The sequence below is a fragment of the Otolemur garnettii genome, unplaced genomic scaffold (genome assembly GCF_000181295.1).
Source record: "Otolemur garnettii isolate 467f Iridium unplaced genomic scaffold, OtoGar3 scaffold00031, whole genome shotgun sequence".
Taxonomy (NCBI): domain Eukaryota; kingdom Metazoa; phylum Chordata; class Mammalia; order Primates; family Galagidae; genus Otolemur; species Otolemur garnettii.
Window position 1 is genome coordinate 16523739 of NW_003852426.1, and position 11071 is coordinate 16534809.

Genomic DNA, 11071 nt, shown 5'->3' on the forward strand with positions numbered 1-11071 from the left:
GAAAATGTCCTAAAGAAAAGTACAACTTCAGTATAAACTCACCAAGGTGCCATGTGGAATCCCCCAAGTGACCTGAACATTGTCTACTAACTATGGTCCATTCCTATTCTTCCACCCTGACAGTATCCCAGGACCTGAAAACCATGACCTACTGTGGGACTTGGCAAAATCCCCCAGGAGGAAGATATTCATTGATTTAGAATCAACAGAAGGTCTGTTTCAAACTCTTGCTTAAGCAATTTTCCTCCTATTAACTGACTTCATTCTCACCAAGGCCCCAGTGAGGTCGATACTATCATGATTCCCCATTTCATGTGTAAAGAAACTGGCCCAGGGATATTAAACAACGTGCTTGGTTTACACAGCAAAGAGGTATCAGAGTTGGGATTTGAACCTAGGAATATTTGCCCTAAAGCATGCCCTTTTAACCATGGCCTATCTACAGTGCGTCCTCTGACGCTAATAACACAAAGACAAATTTTAAAGCCACTCATTAGACCGCATTTTCAAGCCATCTGCTTTGGCATTTCCTACAAGACTATTTGAAGTTGAATTTTTTTTTCTTTCTGGAAATGATTAGTTCTCGATTTAGCAATACCCTGGAGATGAATTTAGAAATCTCACAGTTCCATTGCTACATATTTTACTTGGACTGATTGCATATGGCAAAGGACTAAAAATCTAAAAGAGCAAGAGGCATTATTCTCTGTTCAGCCATGCAGTCTAGCGAACAGAAAGTCAAGGAACATAACTTAATTCATTCCAGAACATTTCCCCCCGTTCTTGGGCAAGCATGGTGTTTCCAGAAAATGATAATATTCACAACTATAGATTAAATGACCTAGGTGAGAAATCTAATAGACTTTGTTTATCACAGGGAATGTGGGAAAAGAGAGTCGAGAGAAATACCCAAGACAGAAGAAAACATCACCTTGGTTAGAACATCTCCATTCTAAACTCGTTTGTCCCAGAGGTTGGTGATTTTATTTTCCCTTTCAGTGACTGGTTCCTGTGCAAGTGTTTGCATAAACACATCAAGGAGCCTGTGAGCTCAGTGAAGTGATTCAAACACAGAGAAACCCCAGATCTGCATTGGAAACTTTGAAGAAACGATGGTAAGATTTAGGAATTTTGAATATCCTTTCTATTAGAAAAGAGATTCCTGGGAAGGGATTCCTGACTTCTCATTTTATCCTTCAACTATTCAAACACAGACGGTTACTCTAAAATGCCCGTAAGTATTATGAAGCTGTAAAGCTTTATCATAATAGCTCATGAGAAACTAACAGGATTGTTTTGGGGGTGTGGGAGATACGTGTCTAAGTCTTGAACAGAATGGTTAAATGGAAGGAAAACATAAAATGGTAGAAACAGAAGTTGCAGAGGAGAATGCAGGGTCCTTCCCAGTGCTGCCTCTCCCTGCCCCATCTCTCCCGTCACCAGCAGTGTGTCCCAGTGGCCATGCCTGTCTGTCTCAGGTCTTCTGTGGAAGTTGTAAGTCACACTGGACTGACTGAACCAAAGTAAACCCAGGCATAGATTTGGCTAAAGTTGTATAGTTCAGAAGAAATAACCACTAGAACTCCCTGGAACCAAGGAAGAGCTTCCTAGAAGCTATCTATGCCATAAAAGGAGTAGGTTTTAGTAAGCCTTTACTCTTGATTTTGGGGGGAAATACCTCTTAGGGCTTAGATGCCGGAATTTATTTAAGTATAATATGATACTATGTTCTACATATTGATCAACATTTACTCATTTAATATGTTTTCTTAATTTCTTCACTTACAAATGAGCTAAGTGAGGCATGGAAAAGTTCAGTGACTTAGCCACACAGCTAGTTAAAAGAGCCAGGATTAAAACAGAATTCATACTCTAAACCAGGGTTTCTCAACCTAGTGCATTATTGACATTTTGGGCTGGACAACTCTTTGTTGTGGGAGGCTGTCCTGTGTATTGTAGAATGTCAGCAGCCCTGGGCTCTACCCACGAGATGCCAGTGACATTCAAACCCGGGTTGTGACAGCAGAATGTCTCCAACGTTGCTACATGACCCCAAACTCACCTCTTGGTTGAGGACCACTGCTCACCATGCTGCCTCTCCTCGCCCAGGTGCCCCATTTTCTGGGAAACCTTTCCTAATTATCCTTCTCTGTGAAGGTGGGGTGCAATGCCCCCCGCCATGTTTCTACAGCACTCAAAGCTATTTCAATGTTTATTAGGGTCTTACCATGTTCCAGAGGAGGCCTAGCTTTCTACCCATATTTGCTTGTTTAATCCTCACAAGAAACCTATATGGGAGGTCCTACTATTACCTCCTTCTCCAAAGGAGAAAATGGACTTAGCAAGGTCAAACTCTTGCCCAAACTCACAGAGCCAGGAGCCCTGAAGTTGGGATCCACACACCACTCTGCCGCTTCCAATGTATGTGCTCTGAACCATGTGCTGTCTTCTAACGATAGTTCCTGGTTATATCTTGGCATCTTCCACAGATCTGTGAGTTGAGAGCAGAGACCAGTGTGTCACTAACACCCACCACACAGCTCAGCACACAGCATACACTCAGTTCAATGTTTCTTGAACAAGCAAATAAATTAAAACCTTTAGTAGCCCTAGAGGAGAAGGCTGTATAAACCACACACAGTTGACTCCCCATGGGAGGGGGCTGCTGCTCCGTCTGCACAAAATACCACGTCTAAGACCTTACTGGTCTCTGATGCCAGAATATTCTGTAGTAGGGAAATTTTGAGAATAATGTGAAATGTGTATGTCTGACTGTTTCTCTGTTTTAAAGTTTCTTTTGAAAATTAATTTAAATAGCCCAAGAGAGAGGACACAATTAAATAGCACATTCTTTCACAAAATGAAAAACATAAGAGGCCTTTAGGATGGAATGTCTTCATCCTGAAATTATTTAATGAATTAAATGATCCCAAATAAAATTTTACAGGAAAATATGGTTTAATAGAATGCAACATGGGGGTGATTTAATTTCCTATGGCCCAGAAAGGAAATGTTGTCTAGAATATCAGAATCTCAGCACCGGGAGGGATGTAGAGATGGTTTTGAGGCCTGTAGGGAAGGCCTGTAGCCGAATGCTTCATCACACAGTCACACAGCCCTCATCCCTCCTTCCCAAGATCCCACCCATTCTTTATTCATCAGACAAGTCCAAAGAAAGGACGTTAATCTTGGAGTTGTCGCCGGCCTGAATCTTGCCTCTGCTGCTTACTAGAGGAGGAATAGTAGGCAAAGCTCTGTGGCTTGGTCTCTGTAACTATAAAATGGGAAAGTATGCATTACCTTTTTCTTGGTTTTCTCCCAGTGTTGTCATAAGATTAAAGAATAAAAAGAATTATATGTTTTCCAATGATTTCCTCCGATTTGTAACAGAATGGGCTCTGGTGGCGTGGTTGGCAGTGGCTACTGGATGAGGTGCTTTCCAGGCAGCCATGTGAGGCCAGCAGGGAGCTCCGTGTTCCTTTAGGCAGTTCCATCTTGTGCCTGCCAGTGCTGGGGAAGGCACAGAACTGTTCTCGGGAGCATTGATCCAAGAACACAAGTCACACTGTGTTCTCTCCTGTCGCCAGCACCCACCCGTTAGTTGGCAGCCTCTGGGGAACGCAGGAACCATGAAGTGTGCGTGTGAGCAAAGAGTTTGTGGGGAGGACACAGGGGTAGTCCCTGCTGTCTTGCTGTGATGACTTGGACAATATGTGGTGGCTTCTGAGCCAACTGGGGCACATGTGCCTTTAGTTTTCTTTTTGTTATTGTTTTTTAGTCCACACTCTCTGGGTAACCTCTTTCACCACCACTGAATTGATTCCTGAGGCCTTGCTTTGCTTGGGCAAGGTCAGTGTCATCGTACTTAGGGACCATTACACCTCCACTTCTCTTACCTTATGCTTTCTGGCTTAAGTCATTCAGCATAAACTGGGGATGTTTTGTGTTTTTCAGAAGGAGGGTTACAGGTTCTGTTAATATCTGACTTGAAGGGTGGCATTCTGTTTCAGTGCAAGGAGTTAGTCAGAGCAGGCTAGAGTGGCTGCGAGCCTTTGTTTCTCAAGAGATGGATAGCAAGCTCTGTATACTGCTGGGATTATGAAAATCATTTTTTCTGATTTCATATATACTGTGATTTTTCTCACTGGAAGTTAAAGGATGTATTTACAATATTGTCCAACTCTCATTATTAGGACTTTAGAATCTTAACAAAAATTCTCTACATTCTATTTGTTTAGGAGATATGGGGAAAGCTCTTTCTTCTCTGGAAGATAATGATGAAAGGCGTTCGCATGCACATACGCAGGTGAAGTCTGCCATACAACGGGCAGGCAGGTCTTAGAAGGCCGTCACTTTTCCCCAAGTAAAAAATCTTTCTTCCCAAGAGAACTGGGGAGACTTGCCATTTCTCCTCCAGTTACCAGAAGACTTGAACAAATTATTTTTTATTTGTACACTCTGGATTTTAGAAACGTGATCCATAGGAGAAAGGAAAAAAAGAAGAGAACATTGTGAAAAACAAGCAGCTCTGCCAGGCAGAGGGTTACTGGCTCATTTTGGGAATTAGCAATTCAAACGAAGTCTAGGAACGAACCTGAGTTTTATTAATATTTTTCATTCTGTGGGTTGAGACCCATTACCAAATCCTGAAATCAATTTAGTCTGACTCACTTTGGTCCTGTGACATCCCTGGACTGAGATTCCAAAGCCAAAGCTGAGATTTCAAACACCCAGTCTGGACTAAGAAGATGAATGCCATTTTTTTTTTAGATGTTCCAATTTCTATAGGAAAATCTCTGAGAATGTTTTCCAACTTGTGGGTTGTGTTTTATTGGTTGTTAAGTTTATTTAATGATTGGCAACTAATTTTTTTTTCTTAAGATAGTCTCACTCTATTGCCCAGGCTAGAGTGCTGTAGTGTCATAGCTCACAGCAACGTCAAACTCCTGGGCTCAAGCAATTCTCCTGCCTTAACCTCCCAAGTAGCTGGGACCACAGGTACCCTACCAACAATGCCTGGGTGATTTTTTTCTACTTGTAGTGGATCTGGGATGGGGGTCTTGCTCTTGCTTAGGCTGATCTTGAACTCTTGAGCTCAAGCAATCCTCCCACCTCAGCCTCATAGAGTGCTAGGATTAGAGACATGAGCCGCCGTGCCCAGGCGTCAACTAAATTTAAACAATAAAGAAATAGAATATAGTGTATCGGAATAGATAATATCAGAGTGCAACCCATGTAATAAGAATAGCTATTATTTTATGAACCCGTGATTTCTGTTTAAATATACGTGTGCACCCAAACACACATTGGGGAGTGTGTGCCCTGAGTCTCAGTGTAGAATGCATTTCTAATTATAGTTTCCAATATAAATAAACTATAAAATCAGGTGGGACAGGGAATAAAATGCAAAAGGAGTCTTTACCAGGCTAGCAGCCCTCTCTCAGGTGGTGCTCCCAAACCCACCTTCCAACATATAGTATTCCCTTTAGAAGCTGGTGGTGGGTGATGGAGATTCTACCCCTAGTTTTGCTATTTTATAGCTATATCCCATAAGGAATGTGCCCAGCACTTTGCTTTATAAGGGTACTTCTCTGTTATTTTCAAAATTGGGGCCTCAGATGCATTTTTGAGACAACAGAAAATGCATCATACCAGGCAGAAAGAGTACAAAATAAACAAGTTTCTTACAGCAGCTACTGGGTGGGTCACTTCTCTAACTTCCCCAATAACTTCTTTCTCCCAGTTGGGAAGAGCCTCTCCTTGAAGGCAGGTGGAAGTGGGAACTACCTCCAGGAAACTGAAAAAGAAAACGTCAGATGAGAGCAAGCAACCATTTGGGAATGGTCACCTACATGGCCTTCCTCCTGGTTCAGACCAGAATTTAAAGCATAAGATTCATATCTTACTTTAGGAAACAAATTTACCTCATAGACGGGTAGGGTGTTGACTGTCAAATCCCCACCAGAAAACCGAGTGGTCAAGCAAAGCTAAGTTAGTTGATTGGATTCACTGCAGTAAAAGAGAACACCAAGCTTGACAGTCTTAGTGGGGTCCCCCTCTCCCTTTACCGGGTTGAGGGGAGGGGATGTTGAGAGGGGGAGGTGAAGGAAAGGTTATTAGTAGGGTTTTGTTGTTTGGGGTCAAGTGGTTTATGGTGAGTCTGTCAAGGTAGAGAATTAACTGAGAATTGGGCAAAGTTTATGGTGTTAGTTATTTTAGGACGTAGGTGAACAGAGCCTGACTTTGAAGTGAATCTTTTTGTTTTTTGTAGTTTTTGGCCAGGGCAGGGTTTGAACCCACCACCTCCGGTATATGGGGCTGGCGCCCCCCTGAAGCGAATCTTCGAAGTAAATTGTTGTTTGGTTAATGAGCTGGTTCCCAAGTGGGTCATCTATTGATTCTGGGAGAACACCTCCTCCCTTGAAGCAACCTCTTTGTCTAGACAAATGTGTTTGCAGGAATTCACACAAACAACCAAGACAGTTATTGGTCATAGCCTGATTTTTCTGTGCAATACTTTTCTAGAACAAATACAAGCATGTTGACTAACAAATGAAAACGTTTACTTGCCTTAGTCATTGAGAAGTTGCTGATACAGTCTCTCTAGACGTAAATTCTTCAGATTGGTTTTAGAGTTTATTTCCATCCTATTTTTGGAACGTTAGAGTTAATAGTGTGCTGTCTGATACAACTATTTTTAAAAACTGGGTGGAGGGAAAATGTGAAAGAAAAAGAATACTTACAATTGGAATTAGGTTGTTCAATTTAATTGACATTCGTAAATTAGAAATTTTTTAAGTCAAGAAAGTCTAGATAAAAATATTCTAGAGTTTCTTTTAACATGGTAGTATTTATATGATACATATTATTCTGTAGATGGCTTTTATCAGTTAATAATGTCTTGGGAGACATAGAAACATATATACCATATACAATTGTCTACAATTAATGCAAAATATAATATATAAATATAATTACAAATAAAATATATAAATAATATATTATTTAAATATAAATATAAATATATATATATTACATTCATAGATGCAGTCAGTATTTTGAATAGGCAGGGCTGAAGGTGAAATCAATAAAAAACTTTGTCCTTCTTTCCTGCCATCCTTTTAATATAAATGAGTGACAGGGTTTCACTCTGTTGCCCCAAGCAAGAGTGCGGCAGTATCAGCCTAGCTCACAGCACCCCCAAACTCCTGTGCTCAAGTGATCCTCCTGCCTCAGCCTCTGAGTTGCTGAGACTATAGGGTTGTGCCATGGTGCCCGGCCTAGTCTTTTAATCTTTATCACTGGGGATGATCTCCCATGCACAGATAAAAGTTTGGCAGAACAATAACTGGACTGCTTGTCTTAGGTAATTGCATTTCCATGGTGACTTTCTGTGGCAAACTCAGCCTTAGTTCTGAAATGTTGGCTATTGAGGGGTGTTTCATTACAAATATATTTTGCAAATGGAAACTAGTGATTCCCATGAATGTGGGTGCTCATAGATCCCCTGGCTCTTATTTTAAAGGCTCAGGTGTTCAAGGATTGGAGATCTCCTTTTATTTTCTTCTGACTTCCTCTGTTCTCCTCCCAGGAGAACACCTTTCTTTTTGATCTAGACTTTAACTGAGGGTTAGGCTGATCAACCCATCTGATATTTCATTTATTTATATTTATTTGCCTTTTGCTAAATCCATTTTTCTCAAAGCTTTCTGAGATAAATCTTTGATCACCTTAGAGGAATGGTATAGCAGGATGGGAGGCAGCATGTGGGAGAATAGCTCACAGAGTTTGGAATCAGATGGGTATGGGTGTGAATTTAGGTTCTGGTTTTTGTTAACTTTGTGATCCTGGGTAACTTACTTAGCCAATATGTGCTGAGGCTCCTCATTTGTAAGTTGGATATAAAACTTTCTACAAATTATGTAAGAATTAAATGAGAAATATGTGTATGTATGTGTGTGTGAGAGGAATGAAAAATGCTATCTGTGTGGCACGGTATTTGAGGCCCTATAAATACTTAAGAGAACAGTGATAATTACATTCTGAATATGAAATGCAAACACAATATAGTTTTAAATTCATATAGGAAACTACGTTATCATTTGAATTTGAAATGCACAGATTATACAATCAATTAGTTGGTAGCTGGTGCTTTAATGAGGGTTCCCTTTGTTCCAGCAATGCCAGACAGGTAAGACTCACATGGGTCATCATCCCTGTTCTCATCGAGCTCCCTATATTGTTATAGTAAATGGACATACATCAAAATAATTAGATTATAGAACATTACAAAAGGAAATATAACCAAAAGGTAAATGTTGTGAGTCAGTAAATCTTTTATAAGAACAATGGCAAGAGTGGCTCATGTGCTTTTAGCTGTATGCCACTCACATTATCATCTCAGGGTTTTTTATTTGTTTTGAAATCAGTAGTTGTGTCCCATTAGGAAATAGTAAGCTGCAAGCAACACTATACTTGACTCAAGGTAGCTTAAACAATGGCATTTGTTATCTCACGTAAAAGTAAGCCAGGAGATGGGGTGCAGGCACTAGCACTTTGGGTAGCTGAGGTGAGAGGATTGCTTGAGCACAGGAATTTGAGAACTACGATGACACCACTGCACTCTAGTCTGGGCAACAGAGAGAGACTGTCTCACATACATACATACATACATACATGAAAAGAAGCCCAGGGTAGATGATTCCATATTTGGTATTTGGTTGTCAGTAGCACAACCGTGTCATCAAGAATCCAGCAGCATTCTTTCTATTCCTGCTTTCTGTCATGGCACCCTTGTGACTGTTGGCCACCACAGCTCCAGACATCTCATCCTTTCTCCATTTCCATAGAAAGTGTGGTAGACTGAATGATGCCTCCCCACCTCCAACACATAAAAGCTAACCACAGGCCAATCGTGGGTCCTGTGAACATTATTTTATGCCGAAAACAAAAAGGACTTTGTAGATGTGATTTAAATTTAAGATCTTGAGATGGGGAAATTATCTGGGAGTATATGAGTGGTTCCTAAATGCTGTCTCAAATCCTCATACAAAGGAGGCAGAGGAAGATTTGACATACACAAAAGAGGAGAGGGCAACATGACCACAGAAGCAGAAATTGGAGTAACAGGGACACAGACTAAGGAATGCCAATTGCCACTGGAAGCTGGAAGAGGCCAGAAAAGGATTCTCCCCTGGAAACCCCAGGGGGGGGTGGGACCCTGCCAATACATTTCTTTGGGCCCAGTCCAACTGACTTTGGACTATTGAAGAACTGTGAGAGCATACGTTTCTGTTGGTTTAAACCACCAAGGTTGGTGTAATTTGCCACCAGAAACTAATATAGGAGATAAAAGGGAGCACTTCTTCTCATATGGTTCCTTTTATAGAGAGACAACCTTTCCCAGAAGACACGCTGTAGACTTCCCCTCAGGTCCTATTAACAAGTTCTGGTTTTCAGGATGTTTATAAAGTAAGTATCTAGAAATTTTAGCCTCTCTAATGCTGTGTTAGTGAGGAAAAAATATGGTGTCATAGTTTTGGAAAAAAGCAGCCAACGGGGCTGCCATGTTGGCAAAGTGACCAATTCGCAGGGAGCCATCTTAGCCAATCCCAAAGTCAAGCACTGGTGTCTGAAGAATTCAAGAGCTGACTCTACTCTTCCAGGGAACAGCTTCACAAGCATCAGGGTATCACACTGTCTTTCTTGCCAAGCAAGTCAATGTTGTTCTGGGAGAAAGTAAATAGAGACTCTGCAAAAGAATTGGGCCACTTATCCCAGGGATGACTTCTCACCTAGGCGTGGTATGCCTGATCTCCCCACAAAAGCACACGAGCAAGGGGAAACTTTCTTCATGAGGTAGGTATGTTTCCTTAGCAACATTCAGTCATGACTTTCTAAGTCTAACTCTTGGTTCTCTTCTCTGTGATGCTGTGTACGTTCAAGGTGTCCCCACGTGAAAGGGAGGTGTTTTCAGCCTTGTGTTCCTCTCTGGATGGCTCTCCTATAATTCTTAATTTCTAACTCGTGCACAAGTGGTGTCATCTAAGTGGCTGTCCTGGTGGCTATGCACCAACTGATTGGGAGGGAGGAGGGGACTCTTTCTTCATGCATTCAGGTTTTAGTCTTTGTGTGGTTATTGTCTCTCTTTCCCACTGACTGACCTGGTTGAAGGCCTGAAGGTCCAGGAATAGCTCAGCTTCTGCTATAGGGATAGGGAGAAGCCCTTGCTAGGAGACTTATCCTTAGGGCATTTGTTGGAGTTAAACATCCTTCAAATCTGACTAGTACCTCTACCCCCGGGTAAATATATCTTTCTTTTTTTAATTTTAAAAATGTGGAAGGTTTGGGGTTTGGCTCTCAGAGAATTATAACACACGAAGTTTTGTCATCTGGGAAATGCCCTTTTCCTGCTACTCTCAAATAGGACTAAATTTAACAGGAACTCACACAGAGACCACCAGGTAATATAATGGCTGTTTGCCCAAAAAACCTTCACAGGCAAATGCTTCTGCTGACCCACAACTTGGAACCGGTGGGGTTTTAAATCTATTACTTATGGGATTGTAACTCTCCTACTGGGCTGTTAATCTGATTGTTTATTAAAGCTCTGCTGACTTGTTCATTTAATGGTATTCTCCAGCACAGCCAAACTTTTGCAGAGAAAAAGTGCTATGGGATTCCAGGCTCTTAACAGAAACTGATAATAAATCATGGTGGATGGAGGCCTTGAGGCTTTACACAGAAGATGGAAAGGATTCTGTCCCTGCACAGAGCTCATTTTAAGAATGTGGTTCAGTGGCTCTGTGTCTGAGTTAACTGCCTAGATCTCTGCTGAGCAGGAAAACTCGGGTTCCACTGATTCACCTTGAAAACGGAATTCTGTAATAGTGGCCCCAGGGCCTTCAAACCCTTGATCACATGGGAAGTTATGAAAGGCCTGGAAGAACAGCCAAGTAAAATAGCACATGGAGGCCAAAAGTCCCCAAGAAGGTGACTAAAGTATGGACAAATAGCACAAGCAGCAGAGAACAGCTCCACAAGGCAGATGGAGCAGGCTCTTCGGGGGGGG